This window comes from Python bivittatus, unplaced genomic scaffold, assembly GCF_059951505.1.
Source record: "Python bivittatus isolate LINGU-HERP-01145 unplaced genomic scaffold, Pbiv_v1 ctg000980_np1212, whole genome shotgun sequence".
NCBI lineage: Eukaryota > Metazoa > Chordata > Lepidosauria > Squamata > Pythonidae > Python > Python bivittatus.
In genome coordinates this window covers 27,334,306-27,361,966 of record NW_028277125.1, presented here as the reverse complement: position 1 = coordinate 27,361,966, position 27,661 = coordinate 27,334,306, and the positions used below count along the sequence as shown (strand labels likewise).

At 37.3% G+C, this 27,661-nt stretch overlaps 1 long non-coding RNA gene across 2 annotated transcripts; it reads right to left on the bottom strand.

Annotated features, from left to right (window-relative positions):
• Positions 1-234: 234 nt before the first annotated feature.
• LOC112540654 (uncharacterized) lies at positions 235-27,580 on the bottom strand. Of its 2 annotated transcripts, XR_015794508.1 has the most exons (4): positions 26,750-27,580; positions 13,294-13,412; positions 13,063-13,173; positions 235-1,985 (listed from the first exon to the last, which is right to left on the bottom strand). It is a non-coding gene; the product is annotated as an uncharacterized LOC112540654 (long non-coding RNA). The 2 variants fall into 2 exon arrangements; XR_003084727.2 differs by having other exon boundaries at positions 235-13,173.
• Positions 27,581-27,661: the final 81 nt, after the last annotated feature.

Genomic DNA, 27,661 nt, shown 5'->3' with positions numbered 1-27,661 from the left:
TTACAATGGATGGCTCTTCCTGCCATATCAGTGGGAATTTTTAAATGAAGATTTCATTCTCCTCACTTTCACGTTTTGTGGATTATGCAAAAGCATTTTGTTGCTTTGTGAGAAAGCACATTGGATCACTGTGATATTTATTAAGAATAAACAAGTAGAACATGTAAAAAACATGTAACAAATACTATAGTATTTGTCCTATAGTAGACAACACATATGCTAATTCTGTGGTAGATTTTTAAAGAATATTGTCTTCCTCCTCCTTCTCCTGCAGTTCATCTTCAGATAACTAGAAACTCAGTTAACTTTAACTTGTATTATATTGAAGTTCTTCAGTAATGCAGAAATTGGGCATACTTTCAAAAACAGATAGTAATCCTACTCACTATGAAAGTAATCTTTAGATGACAGCTGAACTGTGTTGAGAAGTGTGAAAAATTGGTAACATGAAGCACATACACACATACAGCACTGAAAAACACATTTTCTTTATTGTTTTTATTTTATCCATTGACACATATTGTAAAAAAAGTTCTATTAAAAGAAAAAAGATATATGGTACAGTAATGAAAGACATAGGAGGGATGAAAGATTACTTTGATTGTGATCCATGGAATAATTAGCAAAAACATGTGACTCTTCACAGAGCAAATTTAGACTCATTCTTATGTTACTGTTTGTGACAAACTGCATGTTTCATAGAATATATTGAATAAGTTAGGCTTTTTTTATAGCTGGTAATAACAATGAAGGAATTACACTAGCTCATGTTGGATTCTGCTTCCAAGGTACTACCTATTCCCCAAAATTTATTCATATTAATCCCCTTTGATTTCAACTCATTTTCTTCAGTTTAACTTGGAACCCATTGTCTGTATTTTGTTTTTTACTGTCTTTCTTTTAACCATTCTTTGTGCATTCTCCACATCCACTTTTCATTGCTTTAACCTCATGCTTTATCTGCACAACCTTTATAGACCAATCGTATTTCTGCACAAAACTCTTTTCATTCAAGGGACACTTTTAGAATTCTTTTCTTTTTCTTCCTGGAAGCTGCTGTTGCTATAGAGACACTTGATGATTATACATGAAGTGACTTTTGTTAGTGTGCACTGGTTGCTATAGCAATGTCTGCTGGCCATGGGTTCAATGAAAATTTGCTTTGGAAAAAAGCCAGTATAGCTCTTTTGAGACACACAACCACTATACTGATAATGACAATACCACGAGGAGCAAACTGGGTGTCCTTGAAGTCCGTGTGAGTCTTGTCATCATCTTCATTGTACTCACAGACTGGTCCAGAATTCCCACTTCCTGAATAATCAAAGCACAGACTGGTACCATATAACTCAGGATTCATTCATACCATAAAGAATTTCATACCATAATGTTAATGAATACTGTTTGCTTAACATATTGCTGAAAATGAATTATAACTACAGTACTCTACCCTTCAGGAACTTAGTGGTTTTAAAATTGGATAAAGTGGGAATAGAGAACAGAAAAGATAAGCCAGCATGGTATAGAGTTGAAAGTGTTGGACTAGGACTGTGGCAGTACAGAATCAAATCCACCGTCATCCATGAAAATTCACAGGATGACTTTGGGCCAGTAATACTCCCTTATACACACTCTCCTCATTCAATGACCGCAATCTGTTCCAGCAAAACAGTCACTAAGCAAAATGGTAGCTAAGTGAACATGTGACTGACAAAGAGAGAGAAAGAGACAGAGAGATGCTGTAAGATCACTGGTTGCTACTGCTTCATTCAGATAAGCTTCTCTCGTGCAGCAATGCCAGCATTACTCTCACTCTGGTGTGTCAAGCACAGAAACTTGGTTGTAAGTGTGTGCATTGGTTAGAAAATGATTTTTTTAAAAAAAAATTACTGTCGTATTTGTGAATTTTCGTTAAACGATGTAGCTGCTAAACGAGGAGTGGCTGTAAAATGAAGTGACATTCCTATGTAAGCTGCCTTGAGCACCTGGAGGAAAAATGGGATATAAAATTAATAAATAAATGCAGAAATAAGCATGAAAATATTATAGGAATTTAAGGACAATAATGGGAATATTCTGGACTACATCCACATTTTTTCTTGGCATTCCAAATGTTCTATATGTGGCCCCTGGGATTAAAAAAGGTTGTACACCGATGTCATAAGGTAACAGTAGCTTGACACAACAGTCAATATATGCAGATTAGTCTTGCAAAAAATGCTGTGCTGTGGAATATTCTTGTTTACTGGAATATACCTGTTTACTCCAACCTATTTTTAATTATTTAAAGTTTAAATAAAGTCTGCATACTTTAGTCTCCTGGAAATCTGCTGAGACGTCCATGTTGCATGTGGGTAGCTGCATATTATTTAAACAATGGACACACTAAAATTCTAACAATCTTCAAGAGAAGTAAGGAATATGAATTTGATAATATTCTATTTCATCTCTGTCTGGATTCCCATAAATAAATAAGTATCTTGTGAAGCTACAAAGTCTCAGAAGTTCTTGGCAATCTCACTCCAAGATCTCATGAGATCTTGCATAAGAATTTTAACATCTCATGGGACACTGGACATTTTTTTAATGTGGTAAAAGTCAGGTTTTTTTAGCATACAATGAAAGACTCGATGCCCGCATGTGCTCATCAATGTGCTATATACAGCAAAGAAAATACATTCCAAGCTGATGCTCTTTGATAGGATAATTCCACAGCCAGAACAAGAGGACCAAAAATATTTGTAAAACTGATGCAACATAAAATGGAAGAATTGCTTCAAATGTCTCTTTTGCTAAATCTAATTTCAAAGAAAACAACTAATTTATAAAAAAGACAAACTTCAAAAAAATCCTTCCTCTTGATTCACTATACAAGTACTGCCTTCTATCTCTAATTTATTTTTTCTGTTGCTTTTTTATAAATGGCAATATGGTAAAACCAGGTTTATTTTGAAAGACATGGCATAATTCTACCTGAAACTTATTTTGGGGATAAAAAAATACTACTTTAAAATCTTGTTGCCACTATTTCAATATGATAAACTTAAGTTCTTAATATCAGTATATCTCCTCTCTTATCAATTCTTTTCCTAGTAATGTAATATTTTAAGCATGGTGAATTATATTCTATCATTTATTCAGAGGACCCATTGATTAAGAGGTGCTGATTCGCCCTCTCCTCAAGAAGCCATCTCTGGACCCCACCATTCTGGACAATTTTTGTCCAGTCTCTCACCTCCCCTTTTTGGGGAAGGTGATGGAGAAGGTACTGGTGCTGCAGCTCCAGAGGATCCTGGATGAAACGGATTATCTGGATCCCTTCCAGTCCAGTTTCAGGCCTGGATATGGGACTGAAACGGCATTGGTCACACTTTTAGATAACCTCTGGTGAGGCCAGGATGGGGGTAGTGCATCCATCTTGGTTCTTCTTGACCTCTCAGTGACTTTCAGTACCATCAACCATGGTATCATTTTTGGTCAGCTGCAGGAGTTGGGGGTGGGTGGCACAGTATTGTGCTGGTTTACCTCCTTCTTCCAAGGCTAGTCCCAATCAATGTTGGTAGGGAGTTAGAGGTCCAGCCGGTGGCCCCTATTGTGTGAGGTGCCACAGGGCTCAGTACTTTCTCTGCTCCTTTTTAACATCTCACCACTGGGTGAGATCATCCATCACACGGGATGAGGTATCATCAGTATGCTGATGACACTCAAGTATACAACTCCATCCCAGGTGAATTAAGTGATACTGTGGATGTTCTTTCTTGATGCCTGGAGGTTGCGGGGGTCTGGATGGGGAACAACAGACTTCAACTGAACCATGGAAAGATGGAGTGGCTGTGGGTTTGGGGCTCCTCCTAACTGGAGTCTTACCATCTTTGGTTCTGGATGGGGTGGCACTGTCCCAGATGGATCTGGTGCACAATTTGTGGGTCCTCCTGGATTCACAACTCCTGCTCGAGGAACAGGTGGCAGTCGTGGCTAGGAGGCCCTTTGCTCAACTCCATGTTGTGCGCCAGTTGTGCCCTTTCCTCGGAAGCCCTTCTCTTGGTCACTCATGCCATGGTCATCTCCTGTTTGGACTACTGCAACGCACTCTACATGGGGCTACCCTTGAAAAGTATGTGGAAGCTGCAACTAGTGTAAAATGCAGCAGCATGAGCAGTTATGGGTGCCTGTAGGGCTGCACATGTAACACCTCTGCCACGTGAGCTGCACTGGGTGCTGGTTTGCTTCTGGGTCCAATTCAAGGTGTTGGTTATGACCTTTAAAGCTCTGAATGGCATATAAATTTGATAAATAAATACATAAATAAATAATGAACAATTTAAACTTTATTTCACAATAATGCTGTATGAGCAGATAGATATAACATAGGGTATAAGTTGTTTCTATTTAGTAGAACATCAACAAAACTCTATGCTTATTTATACAATGATTATCCAATTTCACACTGCCTTTTTCATTTCCTTTTCATCTTTATTCTGTCCAATTATCAACTGTCCCTTTCTTTTCTTATTGCCTCTCTGGATGTTCTCAGCCTTTTTTATAAAGAAATGTTCAGTCAATTCTTCATATGCATTATAAGTATGACAGTAATCTATTATTTCAACACAAGCATATACTCTGGTGGCAGACTCAGCTATGTTGCTTTTTGTAATGTGGTGTGGCTCTATAGGTGTACCTCAAAAATATCTGCAAACATAGATTTGTTGTTTAAATTAATGAATTCTGCTTGTAGAGGTACTGATTTTCCATTTGTGGAAAAACACTACATAAATCTGTTATGTGGGTATGTGAAAAGCCTCTAGAAGGCCAGTGAGCAATTGTGTCACATCTTATCTAGGAAAATTGCTAACAATACTGAGGCAATGGCTGTGAAAGGGTTAATTATTATGATTACATCACTAGTCTGAACTAGTGAAAATAGTTGGGAAGAGAGAAAGTGGGGTAGAAAACAAAATAAAAGAACCTACAGAGAATACATTGCACTCCATGATGAAAGCATTAACTTCTATGTGCTGAACATAAATACTATAAATCTTAATTGAAAATATTACTTATGGAAGATGTTACTCTGCCCCCTAGAAACTGCACAACATTTTGAGGATATCAGAACTCTGATCTATACAAGGAAAAGGTCGAAGTGAAAAGTCTATTTCCATTCTGAATATGGATGAAAATGGAAGGGCAAAGAAATAATTAATAATTTATTAATAATGTTATTCCTTTGGAAAAGATCACTCATTCTGTATTTCATCCCTACATAAATATATATCTGATTTCTTATATACATGTGAGTGGAAGTTGTGCAGTAAGCAAAACTGTAAAGTGAAATGTGGGCTTGTGTCAAAGACTGTACTGGGATAAGAACAGTACATAACAGTACATAAGACTATACCAGGGTTATCTAACAATTGTTAGGTAATTATCCACATATTTCCTTCAGCTGTTTTTCAATTTAGTCTTCATATTATCTATGAGCAATGGACGGTATACACAGAAATATGAATAAAAATGGCCTGCAAAGTGTATTTTAGTAGGGATATTTCAAAGTATCCTATGTTTGCCAAAATGATCTATCTGATATCACACAAAAATATTTGGGAGATTACAGCTATTGTGGCATATAAATACTTCATATTTTTCTTTTTTACTATCTCTCAAAGGGATGCTTAAATGCATATCATTGACCAGCCAGTTACAACTGTCATTCATTTTAGGGTTTCTATTCAGGCACTAAACAATTTGCTATGTCACAAGTCTTTCTCTGTAAGAAAATTCTCTGAAATGATGATTGGAGACTATACAATGCATGATTACATTGACACTAATATCTTTACAATAGGTCCTATCAAAACTATCATTATTAGGAAAAAATGAGAAGTTCAGCAGTGAATTGTTCAAAGTAAATCAGTTATGAATGTTTTAATGGAAAACTATTTAATTTTTGAAATAGAGTTAAAATAGAGACTCAGTGTATAACAAGATATCTAAAGAAATAAAGTCACTGATTATAATTTTAAGTATTATGGGTATACATGTGGCACAGGTAAAATGCATCAACCTAAGGAATAGTTAACAATCTAAGGAAGTCTTGGAAAAAATATACTGTATGTACACATGCATTATTCACACATACCCATCAACCAACACATATATAAAACCCTATACATGTGTGTGCATGGAGGATACTTAGAACAAAAACTAGATATCCATACCAAAAGAGAATCTGATCTAGCTTAAGGGGCAGTTCCATAGGAAATTAATGGAAATGATAACCCTGATGCTATAATTTTTATTAAAACATTTATTAGTTGCTGAATAAACCTGCATCATCATAATCCTCCCAAATTTTATTTGCAACCTGTACACAGCATGGGACTCCTAATTTTGCATTTGCTGTTGGGTAGCATCCTGTGTCAGAAAACAAAAAGATCCATTTGAGTACTTGTACTCTTGCATTATTGCCAGGATATTGTGAGCCAGAATCAAGTGCAAAAGCATATGATTTAAGTGACTTTTTTTCAGTATCAGTTGATGCAGAACTAAAGGAAGACTCTATTGAGGTTTTGACCCAAGAACCCACATGCTTCACTTTTCTTCCTCTGCCTATCACATGATATATGAATGATTCATATAGGGAAGAGGGCGGAGGAAAGCCACTATTAATTTTTTTCTAAATGTGGTTGATCTAACAAATTCCCCACATTAATCTTGGCAATAACCTCAACACAAAGTTTAAATGAAAGCTGTTCTCATGGTAATGGATGTGTTTGTATATTTGTTAATGTGCTACAAATAATTTTAGTTTGAGTCTGCAACAAAATAGGCATTTGTTTCAGTTATCTTCCCAAATAAATACACACACACAAAGAGAGACACATTTGCCAATTAAATACAACAAACTTATTTTTAAAATTCTAGTTCAAAGGCCTTAAGACCACAGAAAAATCCCTAGGATAAAGATACCCATTCAGGCAGTTTTAATAACTAGAATTATCCAAAAGGACAATCCTTCCACTAAATTAGTATCTTATAGCACTTTCTTCAAAAGCAATGAACTGCTAGTTTACTTAATTTGTACATGTTTGGAACTAGCTAAGGTAAGTAATTTGTGTTTGTCAAATATATTGAGCTGTTGAATAAAAGACTTAGAGATGAGGGCTGAAAGTTCAGTTTTAATAAATGCCTCTGGATAAAGCCCTGTAGAAAATATATTGACAAATCACTGAATTTGTTTATGTTATTTTACAATAAGATGGACAATATGTGAACAGATTATTCAGTTTTCTACATACTCAATGTTTTTGGAATAAGGTTTCTTTTTTCCCTATGTCTTACCAACTAATTAATCTATAGCACATATGGTTTCATATTTTGTTTTACTCCTTTGTGCTGAAGCTCACAAATGTTTGCCAGGACTGGGGTCATACAGGTAAAACCTTGAGGTTAAGCCTTGACTCAGCATGAGACACACAGGCTCAGTCCAGTGAGGATCCATCCAGAATCATGTCATAAAAACAGCAGAAACAATGTTTCTATTATTGAGCAGTTGGAGAAAGATTTGAAGTAGAGAAATAAGTTTTGGGCTATTTTAAAAATCTGACCTGCAAAATTCACAAAGGCCACTAGATGGGAGCATAGAGATTTGTTGCTCTCTAAGAGGCTGTCTGTATTTTTTCAGTTTAGATCTGTTAGCCCTAGTTTATTTAACATTTAGGAATCAGCTGAACAATGAACTTAATTGTTTAAGGTCTCTTCACTTCATAAAATTACAACTAGGATTGCTCCTGAAATTAATTCAAGCTCCAAGTTTAAACAAGATCTTAAACCAATATATTAATTACATTAAATTAAATTAAATTAATGCACATTTTCATATGCCATAATGGCCTTATCCAGACAATGCAATGCCATCAAGTCATATATTACTTTTGTCTTGTGTACCAACAGACCCAGTGTGGCTTATTACTAAATGTGAAACAGATGATTAAGGATCATTAAACACATCATGACTTAAAGAATATTGCATTATGTGTGAATATGGCAGTGACTTCTGCCATTTTTCCAGTGTGCCCATAATATACTAAATATCAATAGTGGAGACCAACAACCCATATTCTTGCTGCTTGAATTAACCTAAACTAGGTTAGTAAACTATTCCTATTCAGACTTCTGGCTGGAAGTTCTTGGTTTGCTTTTCAAGAGCCTCCATGAAAATTCTGAATCAGCATGAAGCCTCAAATAGCTTTCTTCCAACCTTGGAAACTCTGCAGTTGTGCCACTGTGAAAATATTCTTGACTAACTAGAGACACAACATAATTTCTTACTTGAATGAAAAAAACAAACATTTTTTTAAAATTCCCCTTCTCCACAACCATTCCCTTTGGTAAGCAAAAAGTGGAAATGGACTAGGAGACAGCAGTATTTTCCCACAGGGCTGCTTTTCTCATGAAAATTGCTCTCCCATAAACTGTAACTTGTCTCATTTGAAGGAATGTGTGTGTACTGTTTTCTGTACAATATAATCAAGGGGATGATCTTTTGTTTTAGAAAACTATGCTGAAGAAATTGTTACACATTCTTCCCACAATATTGGGGAAGTTATCTAAAGGAGGAGTCCCACAGGTAGGATTTGAATGACAAGTTATGGAGTCCTGTCATTTCTTCTGATTAAACCCTCATTAACTATCTCATCCAGAAGCTCAATAAATTATTGGTTTTAGAAAGGGATAAGCAATCTCATCTGGGCTGCAAATATGCAGATACTCACAAGCTGGTAGCAAAGAGTGGGAGTTCTCTGCATCTTTTTGGTGCCATCTAATGCTCATGTGGCTTTTGGTACATTACTAGATCTGTAGCCCTAAATTAGAATTATACAGAAAATGGAAAATAGGTTTGTTTCTACCCCAGAGCCAACTATCATAATCCAAAAGTTCTGCTGAACTATTTTGGATCAGCTCTGGTTCAACAGAAACAAAACCCAGGACACTTAGTTGTTTCAGGTTTTGGCCAAAACAAAATGCAGAAAGATCTCTGAAGAGTCCAGGAGTGATTTTATGAGATGAGCAGAGAAAGGCTAATGTGCATTGTCCCCTCTCTCTCCCCTCAATAGCTCCTAGTGTCTTCCTTCCCTCCATTGTCTCAGTCACCTCCATTGCTTTAATGGCTGGTAAGTTTGTTCCTTACTGTGATGGTCTTAGTAGTAAGGAATAGACCCCCAGCACAGCATATCCCACCAACTAGTCTGTTCACCCCTCTTCTTCCAGCACATTCCCTTCAGTTGCCACCACCAATATCCTTGGCTTTTTCCTACTTTTATCCAACTACTTCTGCCAATAAGAGCTGCATTTGGGTCCATATTCACAACAAAACTATCTGATTTTATTCTGTATGCTGACCAAAATATTTAAAAGACATGTTTTTCAGTTTGGGCACAGATGACTCAAAACTAGCTATATGGAATGGTTCATGCGCAGAATGTTTTGCACTTTCTTACCCTACAAGGATCTCCAGTTCAGGACCTCATGCAGCCCATTTCCATGGGATGATTAGCAGATAGCTTTGCACAGAAAATGAATGCATACAGGAGAAACCCTAATGATTGGAAAGAATATGTGCAGATTGGAACACTAAAGTTTGTAAGAAAGTATTCTTGAGAGTGGTGCTTGTATGAAAAAAAAAATAAAAAAATGTTTAGGAAGGAATGTATTGAAAACCCAAGTTATTTTATACAGTGGAGAGTCCATAGTTTGATTTTCTCCATTATGGAGCATATGAGTCAAGTAAGAACCTGAACTGCAGAGGTCAAAGTCAGAAGAAAAAGAGAATGGAGCTGAATGGGAAGAGAAGTGATAAAAGCCCAGAGATAATTTATCAGTCTAAATAACAGACTTGTTACATAGAGACATGTAATGGAAGTCCTTTGGAGAGGAAAAGAAGTCAAAAGTACCAAGTCCCTCTGCAAACTTTAGTTATTTATTTATTTGTTTGTTTATTTATTAATTTATCTCTGCCCATCTCCCCCTGATGGGGGACTCTGGGCAGCTCACATAACCCAATAAAAATATAAATATGTATGAAATCACATAAAACATAAAAACTGTACAAAACGTTACTAAAAGAAAAGAAAAAAGAGAAAATCCAAAAGGCTAATGGTTTCCAGAGTGGCAGATGATAGGCCTCTAAGGGGCTAGCCATCCCCACACTTGATGTCTTCCCTCCCCACCCCAGGCCAAGCGGCAGAGCCAGGTCTTCAAATCCCTCCAGAAGGCCAGGAGTGAGGGGGCCAATCTCACCTCCAGGGGCAAGATATTCCAAAGGGCGGGGGCTACAACAGAGAAGCCCCCCTAATTGGAACTCTTTTACCAAGGGGTCTGAAGCATGCCCTCTCTGTGTGATCGGGTGGGACAGGTTGAAGTCATGGGGAAGAGGCGGTTCCTTAGGTAACCTGGTCCCATGCCATGTAGGGCTTTAAAGGTGATAACCAACACCTTGAATTGGACCCGGAAGCAAACTGGTACCCAATGCAGCTCGTGGAGCAATGGTATTACATGAGCCCTTCTTGGGGCTCCAAAAATAGCCCATGCAGTTGCATTCTGGACCAGCTGTAGCTTCTGGATACTCTTCAAGGGTAGCCCCATGTAGATCACATTGCAGTAGTCTATATGGGAGATAACAAGGGCATGAGTGCCTGTTCAAAGGGCATCCTGATCCAGGAAAGAGTGTAACTGATGCACAACCTGAAGTTGTGCAAAGGCCCTCCTGGCCATGGCTGCCACCTGCTTTTCGAGCAGGAGCCATGAATCCAGGAGGACCCCCAGAAGATGCCCTGGGTCTGTTTGGGGCACTGTTACCCCATCTAGCACCAAAGATGACAAAGTCCTGGATATAGAGGAGCCATTAACCCACAGCCACTCCATCTTACCAGGGTTCAGCTGAAGCCTGTTGTTTCCCATCCAGACCCTTACAGCCACCAGGCACTGCGAAAGGCGGGGCACAGCATCACTTACCTCACCTGGGATGGAGATGTATAATTGAGTATCATCAGCATACTGATGATATCTCGTCCCATGATGGTGGATGATCTTACCCACTGGTTTCAAGTAGATGTTGAAAAGGAGCGGAGAGAGAACTGAACCCTGTGGCACTCCACAGAGAGGGGTTGGAGATGGGACCTCTCGCTTCCTATCACCACCGATTGGGATCGGCCCTGGAGAAAGGAGGTGAACCACCACAGAACCATGCCACCCACCCCCAATTCCCTGAGTCGTCCCAAAAGGATACCATGGTCAATGGTATTGAAAGCTGCTGAGAGATCAAGGAGAACAAGGATGGTCGCATTTCCACCATCCCGCTCCCACCAGAGATCATCCATAAGTGCGACCAATGCTGTTTCTGTTCCATATCTGGGCCTGAAACCTGACTGAAAAGGGTCCAGATAATCCATTTCCTCTAGAACCCTTTGGAGCTGTGATGGCACCACTTTCTCAACCACCTTCCCCAAAATGGGGAGGTGGGAGACTGGACGAAAATTGTCCAGTACAGTAGGATCCAGGGAGGGTTTCTTGAGGAGGGGGTGCACCAACTTTATCTACATCTATTACACCTAGTAGCCAGTAAGTGTATATGTGGATAAATTTAGTCATGCATCAAGGATCTCAAACATTGCATTGGTGAAATCTGGAGGCAACAGAGCTGTTTTAGGCAGTGTGAGTCTTCTCTTATGTTTACCACATAAGGCTTAAAATAGCTGTAGTAAGCCTCTGAGAATATTAACAGACCTATATTGTTGTTTTCTTTTTTTTAAAAAACCCAAGTTTTAAGAATCCAAGGATTGTCAGTCCTACACACTTCACTGTTGTCAACATTTTACTTTTGAAGCCCCAAAATAAAAACAAGGAAAGTAAAAGCCCTGGATAGAAAAAGCATGCCCAACCATAGCTTAGGAGATGGACTTATCCTATGGTTACATCCAGATTCATAAAAATTGTGATGGAACAATGTACATATTCTACCAATGTTCCCTTCCTTTTTTCTTTTCTTTTTTTAATTTTGAAGGTGGCTTCCTTGGAACTGAAATGCCATGTTTTAAAAGATACAGTCTCAAACTGAAGTCACATTTAAGCAATGCAGCCTAAATGATGCCACTAAATCAAGTCTTTTGAAACTTAGAATCTCAATGCCTAATTTCCTTTTGTGATGGCACAATGACATGAAATGTCACTTTTCATATAGTACATTAAGGTTATTGAAATGTACTTTAAGTACGTTTAATTAACACTGTGCTCACAACTTTAACAGAGACTTCCAGAGTCATATACAGATTATTGATCATTAGATCCCTATGCTTAGACCTAAAACCTTTTGATGCTACGTTTTGCAGTCTGTTGGAAACTTTAATCCAATCCCATAATACAGTTTCTTGTTCCTTGAAGCCACAAACGACTCCTCTACATTCTTTCAAATTGGGCACCTCACTCTTCCATCACATCTTCTACTCCCTTTAACAACTGACAACCTCCATCTATTCTCTGAAAAACCCAACCCAAACCCCCGTTTGGAAGTTCTGACAAATCCAGGTCTTCATAGACCTTCCAAACACTATTTAGTTTTTGATCCCTGGACCAATCCAAATGGCTTTTTCTTTAACACTACCTGCCTGCTTGGTATCTATGTAAACAAAGGGCAGCTGCTCCTTCTAGTCTTTTTAAAACCATTAGCTTGAAGCCTCCCTTTCATAGCAACTGTAACCACATTAGCTAAAATTGTCTTCTTTCCAATACACAATAGCAAAGCCAGGCCTCTGACCTAATTGGTTAAGAAGAGGTCAAATGCAAAGCACAAACATTACACTGCAGTAACAAATAGATAAATACAGCATTTGGCTCAATTCTAGTTTAGGCAAACCATTGCAGAATTGCTCACTTTATCAAGGAACGCTAAGTAAAAGGTAAAAACATCCACAGAGCAAGTTCAGAGTAAAATATACCAAAATAAAAAGTCAACTTGCTACATTTTCTGAAGTTATAAGGACTGAACTGAATGGAAAATTACTATCCTGCCTTTTGGTGTTGTGCTAGTTAGAATAACAGGAATCTATGCCCTTGATTTCTTTCCAGACTCTACAACTTCTCCAAATTTGGCTTGTGGTGCATAGTCCCAAATGTGTACATCTACAGAAACACAAAAAGAATACAGATTTGTTGTTAATGCATGCCATATTACTACCCTAAAAGATTATTCAACTATTTTTTAAAAACTTTTCATTTATTTTTCTCATATGTGATCCTTACTTTTTAGAGGTCTTAAAACACAGGCTGAATTGTTAGAGATGCTTTAACAGATCCTGCACTGTGTAGGGATTGGTCTGGATGACTTCTAGGGTCCCTTCCAAACTCTTGATTCTTTGAACCTAGATGCAGATGTGGAAGAGATGATATATTTGGGTAAGTCAAAAGTTCCAAGGATGCTAATTCGTAATGTTGTTGGCATTTTGGAGGGAAAGAAGAACCCCCCTTCATGTTACCTCCAAACATCACCTGCAACAATGAATCCAAAGATATTATGTGAGGTAATATAAAGTCTGTGTTAAAGAGACTGTACAACATGAGAAACTGTTGGATAGCTGCAATATGGGAAATCATCATCCCATGCCAAGAATTCTCAGGTTCAGCATTGTAGAGCCCTTTGTTCCTTAATTAGGCAGTCGTGAAATAAGGCAGATAGGAAAAAAAAAGAAACTACCTAGTAAGTGTTCTAAAGTCCTAAGTCAGTCTTCAATTTAAAGGATTATCCAGTTCAAAAGTAAGGAATAAGAGGAAGGACAGCAAAGGCCTGGATACCAGACTGAGAAACATAAAAAAAACCCACCCTCAATTCTGGTGAGATTAATTGTATTTTTACCTACATGAAGAAACAATTTTGATGTTTGCATTTATGTATACTAAAATATATGCAAATCTATTAAGTCTTTTGTCCTTTTTTTGTTCATGCTTTCTCTCTTTTTGGCGATGCATTAGTGGCCTTCCTATTCATGTTTCCATGGACTTTTGCAATCCTTACTTGCATTGCTTTAATGTGTAGCTTGCCATCTTTTCCAGCTTCAAATGTGTATCTTTCAACAGTAAGTAGATTTTAATTAGATTTCTATTCTTGATACATATTATTAGCTATTGTGACTAAGATTTCCTAGGAAGTTTGAATACTAAAGATAACCTATTTTTGGTTTTACTCTTACCGTATTTCAAATACTGAAACTTATTTTCTTTAACAATTGTTTCCACAAGTGAAGTTTATTAAGATTTTTTTTAGTCAGAAGAAGATAAAATGAATAAGGAGGGGAGTTAAAATATCAAAAGGAGGAGCAGAATATAGTTTTAAGCTTTGCATTAGACTTTTTATTGTAATCTTCCAAAACATGTTCTGCTTTTTATTATAATCATGAAAAGATGTTTCCAATCAACATTTCTTAATTTATTCAGTTTTGTTTCATGATCTTGCAACCAAGTTCACAAAATTAAACACAAAAGGAGAGGAAAAATATGCAAATAATAGATTCAATCCAGCTGTTTATGCATTACTCAGGCCAAATACACAATAATGTGTATCAGTGAATTCGGGAAAGTGCTGTGTGACATTTCCACTTAGGAAAGGTTAATTTTTTTTCTCTGAAAACTTGGAGTGCTTCTTCCAAACATACTAAAAAAAAGCACTAAGTTAAATGGATCTACCCATCTCCCCCCCCCTCCCCATATTCAATGACCAGGAGACAGTAAATAGTCCTTTGCTCCTTTCCAGTAGCTAATCATTATTGACAAGACTGCATACACATACCCCAACAGCTTTTTTAGGGAACTGGGTATCGCAAAAGCTTATATATATCTAACTGTAAACTTACATGCCTAACTATGATAGGTGAACACCTAATGGTACTCATGACTTCCAAGCAATAGTATTTTGTATGTCTACCACAATAGCAAGAGATGTACTGTGTAAGAGAGATATTGGGTCCCCACCCCAACATGCAGCTCTTGCACTATTTGAAAAATATGTTTTAAAACTGAAAACCAGGCTTTGTCACAAAATATAGGATCATGTACAGCCAAAGCGTAACAAATGTCACATATAGCATTAAAATTTATAGAATGGAACAGTGATCTACATTTGAAATTTATAAAGTCCAATAAGACAGTAATTATTTTTCTTTTTTCTTTTTAATATATTCAGGTTGGCATACACAATATCCATCAATAAACTACTGTGAAAGGAAGCATAAATACTCAGCAAAGGAAATTTTATATAATAGTTTTCAGAAGACAATTCAACATTTCAAATAAGAAGGCTGAATTTGTTCAAATACAACTGCTCTTATAGTCATTTGCCACCTGCTTCTTTATCTAGGGACTCTATTGAACTGCTATCATGATAGTTTTCCTTATAAAAATTTAAAAATTCCTTCCTTTTCCCAGACTTTGTACCTCAGGGCACCATTACTCTTACTTATCCCTGTTTTAAATGCAAGCAAATTGTTGCATTAAAATCCCTGGAGCAACTCACACTTACATGGTCAAGCACATGAATGAAAATTAAAGTGTATCAAAATAATCCTATTATCCCACTAATTAGGGCAATCAATAATCAAGGGTTAGTGCAGCCATAACATATCACAATTCTCTGTTCATCAAGCAGCAGAGGCAGCAGCATTACAGTGGCTTTAGTAGCAAAACAACAATAAAAATGAATACATAATCCTTCATCAAACATAAATCACCAATCACAAAATTGCTTGCTGGTTATACTTCTCTCTGGATTATGCATCCAGAATAGACACTGCTGTATGCATATTAGATTATGCATGCAGAAGCATTCTGCTTGACAATCAGAAAGTAGTCATGTATTGGAGAAAAACAATGGGCTATCCATTTGGGAGTAAAACAGAGTGAAGCAGGCAAACCTTTCATGATACGCATGAAAAAAAGGTGTAGTAAGCACACAGGAGATTCAATACTCCAGCAGAAAAGGGAAACAGCTACTTCAAAAAGGGGGAGAATCAGTTGAAAGTAAATACAAAGAATGAACAAAGCTTTATTTCACCATACTGCAAATGTTTTTTTAAAAAAAAGAATGCTACATATTCCCTAGCACATGAACCAGTATACAATGTCTAATACCAATACTTGTGTTACAGAAAGATGGAGATGAGGAATTAGCATTTCCAAACAAGGAATGCCCTAGGTAATAGCAAGGAAGGGTTTAAGAAGTCCCACTCAGGAAAACTCAAGTATAGCCAGCATGCAATGGTCATATGAAAGGTAACATTGTTGTCAGCCACCAAGAGTCATGAATTTGAGACAGGCAGGAACAGAAATTGAGTGAGTGAGTGAGTGAGTGAATGAATGAATAGGATAGAAAAGCAAAAAAGCAAACTAGACACTTGAATATAGAAGGGAATGGGTCTATCAAGCAAAGAGAGTAAAAAGATTATGCAAATGAAAGGGTGATAAACGCACTGGGCCAGGAAAAAAAGATAAGTATACTGAACTTGATCCTATCACATTGGGACCTGTATGTATGACAGAGCTGCCTCCTTAGGTTGGCCTCACTACAACCAGCACTTAAGGCAAAAGATATCTTCAGGGCCAAAGAGCTTGCTAGAGTGGATATGTCTCCATTGCTAGTTACTGTTTGAAAATTCAGTGGATCAATAGTAAACAAAATATTGTTTTAGGAACATTTTTGTTCCTGTTCTCGTCTTTTAATTTTTTGCTAGTTTCACTAGTCAAAAAATTAAAAGACGAGATCACTGTTCTCTTACTATTAGGCCTGACCTTGCATTACAGATTACAGGCTTTTGAACCATGTCTTTTCATGCTGACTATATTTCTACTAAGGTTGTGTGAAACTTTGAATGGATGATTTGTTTTGAAGGAGATTCAATCAAATATTTGCATCCATTTGAGATGCTGAATCAGGTTAGATGCTGTAATAGAAGGCTTTGAGCAAGGAAGATACTGGAATGGAGGATTAAGGTTATCAGGAGGGAGGGGAAACATTCCAGAGCAAGCGCCTCCTCAGTCCGCAGCAAGAGTGTGGGAATACAAAGAGGATGAGGCTGGCCCCTCCCTAGGGTTTCATGGGGTTATATCCACTAGTTGCTTTAGCACAGGTTTAGTCTGGTGAGATTCTGTCTATTAGGTGCAAGCTAATAAAGAAATTGGACTGGACTGGACTGCCTTGTTGTTGTTCTTGGGCTGAACCTGACAGATACCTTCATATTAATATGAAGGTACTTAAACACAGTTCAGAGATTTAGGGCATAAGTCATCCATCAGATCATTTGTATTACATTTAAGTTCCCCTTCCAAGTAATTTCATAGACATCCTTTGCAATTTGTTCTTGTTCTATAACTTCATTACAACATGTTCTGTCCATCTTGTCAAGCAAATTATCTATTCTATTAAGAAGCTTAATAGAGATATATTCAAAAGTTTGCAATATAGATTTCTGCTCTGCTCATATTCTTTATCCTCTAACTCCCTCTAGTGTCTAGCCTTCAAGGTCTCATTGTAAAAACAACCAAAACCACCTTATTGTAAAAAAGCCACAACAGTCACCATTTTCTCATGAGAAAATATCTTAATTAATTCAAAGCTATAATTCCAAATCCCTCTGCCCTCTTAATCCATTGGTTTCCAAAATCCATATATTAAGCATCCTTTTGCTGTATAGGCCAAGAAATCATAGATTTTCAAAACTTTTAAAATTGAATTTACTCCATCGTCCTCTGAGGAAGAAACTCACCCGATGAATACGGTAAAACCTTGCAAGTCCGAAGGGTCTTAATCTCTCCAGTAAACAAACAAACAACAAATTAATAATCCAAATCCAAATCCAAAAAAAAAAAAAAAGAGAGCGATTTAAAAATAAGGCTTGGTCAAGCTTCGTAAAAGGCTGCTTTGAGAGTGTGAGCTTGATGAAATCTTGACTCCCAGTGTCACTACTCATAAGCTGACTGCAAAACGGCAGTTTCCATGGTCTATTCACAAGTAGTCGCTGTCCAGAGTCATATGGATAATCTCAATGATTTCTCCTTCTTCTGGAGAAATTTTGCTGGTCTGGATCCAGCATCCAGCTGCGATTCCCCTTACAAGATTGTCCAGCTAATGAGCAGGACCTCAACTTGCCATGGTGCTCACAGGAGACCCTCAGTGTAAAGTTATTATAATGGATTGTCTGGGGTCATGATTTGGCAGTTCAGGAGACATCTGCCTTATATCCTGTACATTGAAGACATGGGCAGGCAAAAGGCAATTATTCAGAACTTTCCTTCATTCATAAGAGACTTCATGTCTTCTGCATTTTTCAAAACAAAATGAAAAACAACCTCCTCCCACAAATTAAAACAAAAACAAGTATTGGATATAAACTAGCTATTGGATATAAACAGGGAGCAAACCCCACACTCATTAGCACCGATGTTATCTAGTTGGGTAATGAAACATCTGCAAGCAAATGTTTTTGCTCAGAGAGTACCAAGGACTCCACAAGAATGAAACAGCCTGAGCATCTGTCATAACTGATTCTGTGTCTACAACCACTTTTTGGTGTAGGAGGAAGATTAATTGCACTGTCAAGTGTTCCATCAGCACTTGGGTAGTGTCATCATAGTTTAATAGTATTACCACACAGACAAAAACTGTCTTTCCTCAGCCATAGTGGCATGTTTTACCAGCTCTAGCAAACTAGGAAAAGCATTATTCCTACCACCCTACATTAGTCATAATGTGTAGAGTCATCTAACTATTCATTGATCATGCTGGTAACCCTAAAAAGTTATGGTAACTCTAAAAAGTTATGAAAGAGTGGGAGAATGCTTCAACTATCTGAGACATTCCATGAACAGAGTTCTACTTAAGGATACATTCCTGCTAAGAAGAGATTATAGTAACAGATGTCATTTTCTTCCTGAGACTACTTATAATCCCTATAAATCTGTTCCAGAGCACTTGGATAGTCATTTCCCCACTAGTGACTTACAATGTCTTCATGCCAACCATCCATCCATCCATCTATCCCATCTTCATTTCTATTATTTTGGCACAACTGGATGACTCTAAAAGATTGTAGAAGTCAACCTCTAAAACAATATGGAAGATTGCAGACAGTGAAAATGAATGAAAATTACTTTTTTCTCTTCCACTGATGAGATCTGCTGGCTTTCAATTCTGAATAACAAAGTCAGAATTGTATTTTCCTGTCCAAATATCCTTAGTGTTTTAAAACAATGTAAGCCATTTGACAAATTCTGTGATCTCTGAAAGTCGAAATAAATTTGCAATGAAATGGCTTTTATGTTTTTTCCTTCCCCCCCCATATTGCACATTAAAAATGGGGAAAGATATAGTAGCTTTAATCATCAAGTTTGGAACAATGGAAAGTAACTGTTATTGTGGCTCACAGTAACTATAGTAATATAATCCCAGTCTCTTAATTGTTCATTTATAACCTGAACAGCTTTAAGCCAATGCAGAAAATGCTATAACATTATCTTTTAAAAAATTGTGTTTATTATGTTAAAAGAAACTGGAGAGCTAGATTGTAGGCTTCTTTTCATATAGATGAACTGTTATTTGGTTGTACATTTTCACAGAAATCCAATTCTTGTGAAATATAAATGTAAAACAGAGTGAACTTGCAAGTTTTGAGACTGAATAAAAATTGGGCAAGATTTTATTATTTACTTTGAAATGATAGCATGTTTACACAATTTTTGTTTCCATAAATTAAATGTTCAAGAATTTCTTAATAATGTGTTAGAAATCATGCCTATTCCCCAGATGTTGCTGAGATGGGGGCAAGCATCCCCAAGCCTTGGAAAATTTCCTTACAAAAGTGTTTCAAAAAATTATTTTTGATTATGTAAATATATAAGTCAAAAATCATATATCTCCATTAATCTTAATTTTAAGAGATGCTTACCTTTTGAGTTAGAGTCCAAATTTTTTTTGTATAAGATTTAATATAGTTATTTCTATAAGTCTTAGATGATTCCAGATCTGATTAATACTGGATTTAAGATTAATATTTCACTTTTCAAGGGGAACATCTTGGTTTTTATTTATATGATCACTTAATAACTGAGTAACTCATGAAAGCATTAAGACCTCTGATGCTGATTTCAAAGTTCAGTTAAGTAAGATTATATATCTAAAATATCGATGGTTTAATTTCTTAATAATCAATTGTAAGGCTAATAGAAACATTTTGAACACACACACACACACGCACACATACACACACACACGAGTTCATATGTGAGAGCCAGTTAGGCATAGTGCTTAAGGTGCTGACCTAGAAAACAGGCGACTTTGAGTTCTAAGCCTCCTTTAGGTATGAAAGCCATCTGGGTGACTTTGGGTCAGTGACTCAGTCTCAACCTAATCCAACCCACCTCACAGGGTTGTTGTTGTGGAAAAATAGTGGCAGGAGTATTAGGTATGTTTGCAACCTTGAGTTGAGCAAAATATATTAAAAAAAAAAGATGGGATAAAAATATAATAATGTGATTGGTTTTAGGTTAGCATGTACTACAATACCAGTCATTGCCATTTGTAAATCATGGTAATGAATTAGCATATTATCTGAACAAAGCCAACTGCAGTTTGTTCAATCAACAATGACTTAGAGTGATATGTGGACCAGATTAATAAGCAGCTAATATACGCAGTTATGAGTTACCTGATTTTCAAATGCCAGTTAAAATTTTACAAATTTCCCAAAGACCAGCTACATCTTGAAAACACTGAAACAGTTCTGACTTTCTAACCTTAGCATACCCTGTAAGTGAATTTCAACTCATAGGGTATTCAGCAATAGACAGATTGGTCAGACAATACTGGGAATAAAAGTCCACATTTCTGGAAGATGGTCCACTTACGAATACTGCAACAACATAACTTGCTTACTAGTACAGGTAGTCCTTGACTTATGAACATTCATTTAATGACTGTTCAAAGTTAGAACAGTGATGAAAAAAATGACTTACAACTGGTCCTCACACATACGACTGTTGCAGCGTCCCCACGGTCACGTGCTCAAAATTTGTGCACTTGGCAACTGGCATGTATTTACGATAGTTGCAGCATCCCAGGGGAGTTATGTGATCGCCATTTGTGACCTTCCCAGGGGGCTTCCGACAAGCGAATCTGGGAAGCCGGATTTGCTTAATGATTGTGGCAAAAAAAGGTTGTAAAATTGGGCATGATTCAATTAACGACCACATCGTTTAGCAACTGAAGTTCTGGTCCCAATGTGGTTGTAAGTTGAGGACTACCTGTACAGGTAGTTCTTGTTTAATGACTGTCTCATTTAGCAACCATTTGCAGCAACGATGGTGATGAAAATGTAATTTTGCAACCAATCCTTGCATTTACAACCTTTGCAGGTCTGTAAAGCAGAAGAAAGCTGAAGCACAGGTAGTTCTCGCTTAATGACCCTAATTGGGACCGCAATTTCCATCGCTAAGCAATGTGGTTGTTAGGTGAAACATCACATGACCATACTAATTAGCAACGGCAGTTTAGGTTGCAGTCGTTAGGCAAGGACTTCACACTTCTCCTGCCCTGCCTCTGCTTCAACTCTCCCCACCCCTCTCTCCTCTGTCTCTGCCCTTCTGGCCACCCTGCACTCTGCTGCACCTATCCGACCACTGCCGACTTTTTCCTCCTGGCCCGTGCTGAGCCATTGGGTGTGCTTTGTCAGCAGCAGTAGATGGCAAAGGTTAGCTGGGGATGGCAGGGACTGCAGAGTGGTAGGGAGCAGAGTATAGGACAGCTAAAGGAGCAGAGATGAGGGGAATGGGGGGGACCTGAAGCACACCCTGTGGTCGTAAATGTGGGTAAGCTGCCCAGCATCCAAATTTTGTTAATGTGGTCATGGAGCCACTGCAACAGCTGTAACTTTGAGGACTGGGCATAAGTACCATTTGTTCAGCAGCAGCATAATTTTGAACAGTTGCTGAACAAATGGTCATTGAGGAGGACTATCTGAAAGATCGTAAGCAGTCATGGTTTTATTAGCAACTGCTTCACTTAAGAACCAAGTTTCTGGTCCCAACTGTGGTTGCTAAACAAGGACTACCTGTACACAGAAAACTGAAGCAAGCTCTGTATTTTCTAGGGTAGTTCATACCTGACTAATAAACTAAGGTGGATACCCACAGCACTTTTTTTCTTGCTAACAATAGCTCATTCATATTTTACTAAATCTGGACTGTTCATCATGCTGATGCTATTCAAATGAACAGAAATGGTTTTCTTTCACACTGTACACACCTTGACCTTCACAGGATTCAGAGTGATGCTGGTGCAAGATTTATTCAAAGAACTTGTAGTGGGAGGTCTGGATTTAGCAAAATGTGCAAAGGAGTACTGCCATGTAGAAGAGATTTGGGATTTGTCCCAATAAGCCATCCCAATTAGATAATCTCCAAATTTTATAGTTTCCACTAGCCCTACCAGCATGGCCACTAGCCATGGATGTTGGAGTTGTAATCCATACTATCTGAAGATTTGGGGAAGCTGCTTTAGGGAGTAGCTATTCCATCCAGGTCAGCATAAACCCACCTGATCCAGACCATCAGTACTTCTGACCAACAAAGCATCCACCTTATCAACGATGTTTCATTCTTATCCAGAATTCTGATAACAGTACTGAAATAAATTCATACTTAGTTATGTTCCAGTTAAATTGGTGATGAGGCCATTGAAACTCCTGTCCTTCAAAATATGTCTTTAATTGTAATTAATCAATTTTTAAAAAATATTATACTGAGGGATAGCATCTAAGAAATGTAGCATGTATGCTGCTATAAATAATGTAATACTATAGGCGATTTAAAACTTAAATGACAGGGTTCAGAATTATGGAAGGACAGTCTGACACCATCTCCTGGCTCCTTAACATTAAACAGAGAAGGATTTTTTTGTATCCTATCAAAGATGAAGGCAGGTGACAGCAAAAACAAAGAAAAGCTTTCTCAGAGTCTGTACCACTATTGTGAAGCAATTTGGTTTTTAAAGTATAAATCAGTCCTTCTTTCATTAGCTAGTATACACATTTCTTTTTCAGCTGATACTCCCCCACTAAATATCTCTATTATGTATAAATATTATGGTTCTGTGGTCTATATTTAAGCTGTTATTTTTAATATAATTATTTATACTTTATATCATCTTTAAAATATTGTAAGCTACATAAATAGCATGCATGGTAGCATTATGAGATCAGAGCTGCTAAAATATGTAGGAACGCCAGATAACAGCATAGAGTTCTTTTTTTCATGTCATCTAATGGTCATCTGTTCTTTTGCAGTTGAGATCTAATAGCCCTATGACTAGAAGGGCTATCCCCCCAACCCCAAATATAAATTAAAATAAATAAATATTAGAATAAATACCTATGGTAACACAATATTATTAGAACTAGAAGCTAAAAGTGAACTAGTGAACTAAGTGTAAGTGATTTGAAAGCAAATACCATCTCCACAGCTTAAGAACTGAGAGACAGACAGTATGCTGGAAAAGGAAAGAGAAGATCACTCCTGGAGAGGAAGGCAATGACAAACTTAGAACATGAAAGTGACAATAAATATCAGAACAATTATAGCTGTCTTTGAATGCCATATACTGAGGAAAAAAACAAGATAAATATAATAAAGGTCTTTGAATTACCTATTTGGAAATGATTGCTAAGATTATTGCAGACTGTAAGAATCACCTGGACTAAAAAAAAAGGCCAACTATTTCTTGAGACAATGTAAAACATTCATATACTTTTAGAATATGAAGAGTTTAAATAGCAAATAACGTGGATAGATGGGATTGGATTACAAGAATATCCTTAGAAAAGCTATGAACAAGATAGTTCACTATGGCAGACATTTATCTAGCCATCTGGAATTGACAATGTCACCTGACTAGTGAGCACTGAAAAGATATAAAAAGCTATTCAACTCAAAGTAGGGTTGATATATGCTGGCCAGAGTCACTTGTTTTGTGAGATGGGTGGATATATAAATTGGACAAATAAACAAACAAACAAACAAACAAATATAGCTGTTAATATTAACTATATCCCCCACTGTCCCATCTACCATCCTAAACACCCAGTGCTTCCTGATGACATCACTTATTAGTCAGTGCCAGCCATACTGGGGTAACAAAATAGGACATCAGACTATACTGTTATAGTATGGATATAAATTTCAACCAAATCTTAAAACCTTTAATTTTGATCTGTCTGGGAGTAATGGGAGGAGTTACTTCCCAATTCTCACTGGCTTTCAGCCAGATGTCAGTGTTTTAAATTTACCTTGTTACTTCCTCCAATATCCAGTAGATGGTTCTAGTGTACCACAGATATCTCTTTTTAATCAGTAGAGAAAACAGAAATATACTTCAAAAAACAAAACACAAACAGATCCTACTACCCCCATAACCCACTCTTTAAAACTATTTGAAATTTCTACATGTATTCTTTTAAAACTATTTCTAACTTCTCTGTGTTAAATTTTTGCAATGTTATAAGAAATATACTTGCATACTTGTCAATGTTTGTTTTATAAATCCAGGATAGGATATTAGACATTAATGAGTTTTATTCTTGGGATATGAGAAATTAGGAGAAAAATGTAATTCTGAAAGCATACTTGATCATGATTATTCTTAAATTAAAAGTCAGACACAATGTAAATTAAAAGCATTTTTAAAGACTAATGTTCACAAGATGGCTCAGACAGAGTATGGAAACTCATACATAAAAACAATAGATAAAAAATACAGAGATACATAATAGTTAAAACTCAAACAGAACATACTAGAAAAAAAAACAATATAGGTGAGCAATTACTTTGGTTGTATCTATTACTATAGAAGGGTAGCATGACTACTAGTTAAATTCTCAAGATAAGTTCATAAAGGCACTATATGTGTATTTCATCTTTAGTTTTAATTCTTAGAGTAGAACATATGGTGCTATCTGAACTTGTTTAATATGCTGCAAATATGCACTTTGGAATTAAATTAGCACTGGAAAAACATTTCACATATTCAATGTTCAAGAATATTATTTAAAATGTTAATGATTTCAATTTCAAACAAGACTTGGGATTCATAGACAAGTTTCATATTAAGTTTTCCTTATCAGATACAAAATTTTGATTCTAAAATTTGTGCCAAGACACATGATTCCAAGCAGTTTGTCAAGGATAAGTTAAAATATTTTAACTCTGTAAAATATCTTTGAACCAATACAATTGTTATCAGGATAATCAAAACTATTGTTTTCCATTTGAAAGTACCACATTCTATTAGATAAAACTATTCTGAATAATTCATATAAATTTAAGGGTTAAATAAACATATTCATTGCTATATCTTGAAATTACAGGAGGAGCAAAGACCATGCTTTGTGTCTGTGCAAAGTGGAAATATCTTCACTTTAGGCACTTATAAAACAAGATTGTTTTTCTAAAAAAAGAAAAAAAACCATTAGTCAGTTGATAATTCCTAGAACTTAATATGTGGGTTGTACTTTCTTAGTTTGGTCAAAATCAGTAACCCCCACAAGGAAAAACAAGTAATCAGAAAAGATGGAAAAACAGGAATTTGGCATATCTTTTTACGTGTATGAATATTTCTTAACCTGAGCTAATACTGTTCTGTTACTTATGTCCCTCCATATTCTGCATGTAGTCAATTATTTCATGCCTATTGAAAACCTGATGTCATCAATATTGTTACTTTGAACATTTCAATATTGAAATCCAAAATATGAGAAATTAACCCATAGAGAGCTCCATGACACTCTTATTTTTAGTAGCAGCAATGAAAATATGAGATTTTTGCTACATCAGGCAAGGCTACTTCTTAAGCTTGATCACTGATATTGAATCATGTACCTAAGATTTTAAAAAGTCACATGCAGGATGGTGTCAGCTTTCTTTCTTCAGAAGCATCCCATGGGCAATCAGGGGACTGCATAACTGGGATAGCAATGTTCTTGCCCTTAATGTTATTGTGCAACTATAGTTTGTCCGAGGCGAAGCTGTAGCTACATAAACTTAAAAGCATGCATTTTGAAATCTTTTGGGAGAAAAATGTATTTTAACGGAAGACAGGTTCTGTCTGTAACACTCTTTAGTAGGATGCAAATGACAAACAGTAAAGTTTTCACATACAATAAAAAGGTAAATATTACCAAAAGTACATGGCTATTATTACAGGTGTTACTTAAGACAGCGTTTACATTTTTGGGAGATACAAATTGCTAACCAAGCATCGCATGTGAAAATGATTCCAAACAACCCACTAAACCTGTGTGGTGAGATGCTTAAGGTGCTGACATGCTAAGCCTCAGCCATGGAAACTCACTAGATGACTTTAGAGCACTCACTCTTTCAACCCAACCTACCTCAAAGGGCTGTTGTGCAAATAAAATTAAGATCCTCATGAACATCATTTTGAAAACCTGGCACATGGTGGGATATAAATCTAACCAATAGTAGACCAACCATATTTACTAGGTTCGCACGATACACTGAACTGCAGAATAGCTAATCATATTTTAGAGTACTATGTTGTGTGAACCCACTCTTATTTAAATAATTTTTGTGTAGTGGTGGGATAACATCAGTATTCTGATTTAATCCCACCACCACACAAATGTACTAGTCTGCTCTTAAAACGTACCTTTTTTCTCGTTCTCCTTTCTGTTCCAACTGGGAGTTAAAAGGAAGTGGTTCCCTCTTCACTTGGCAGCCTATACGTCTAACTCAATGTAAATGTGGGACATAAATTTAAGTTTCTCAAACGCTCCTTATTCTGTCACACACACTCCCAAGCCCAAAGATTGGGCTTTTTCTTTTTTCCACCTTTCCCCCCGCTTCAGTGCAGCGCGGCTGATCTCTGCGAAAAGCGCAAGCTGCCTTGGTAAGCTTTTAGCAGACCCTGAGGGTAGGGAACGGCATGCTCTGAGGGGCAAAGGTGACCCGGAAAAGTACGATAATGGTTGAGACGCCGAGGCCCACTCCTTCACACGCACAGTTTTAATCGGGAAGGCGTTCAAATCTTGAAAGGGCCCCTGGGTGATTAATCGAAGGGCAAGACGGCGAGGAGCATCGGCCCCAATGCCCCTTATCCTGTCCTATTCCAATAAAGGCAACATGGCGGATGCGTCTCTTTCCCCCATTCCGGCTCATTCCCCCTTCTTCTTAACAGACCCGGGAATAAAAAAGACAAAAGTGCCCAGCAAGCAGCACATTATCATCCGTCGGGGAGGGGAGGGGAGGGGAGGCGAGATACGACGCAACCTATTCCCCGTCCCGTTTGCAGCGCGCTCGCGCTCGCCCTCGCCACACCCTCTTTATGCCCCCCTCCATTATTAAGAGCCTCTCTGGCTCCGCCTCCCTTCTATTCACCCTTTTCTCACCCCGATACAGGCGAGGAATACCCGAGCCGCTTCCCCTCCCTCCCACGCAGAGTTATAGGAAGGTGCGTGCCCGTGAAACAACCGCCGCCCCCCCCCGGCAACCTTGCGCGAGCCCAATCCTTCACGCGCCTCCATTCGGATCGGAGGCGCGCGCCGCAGCGCCAGTGTGGCAG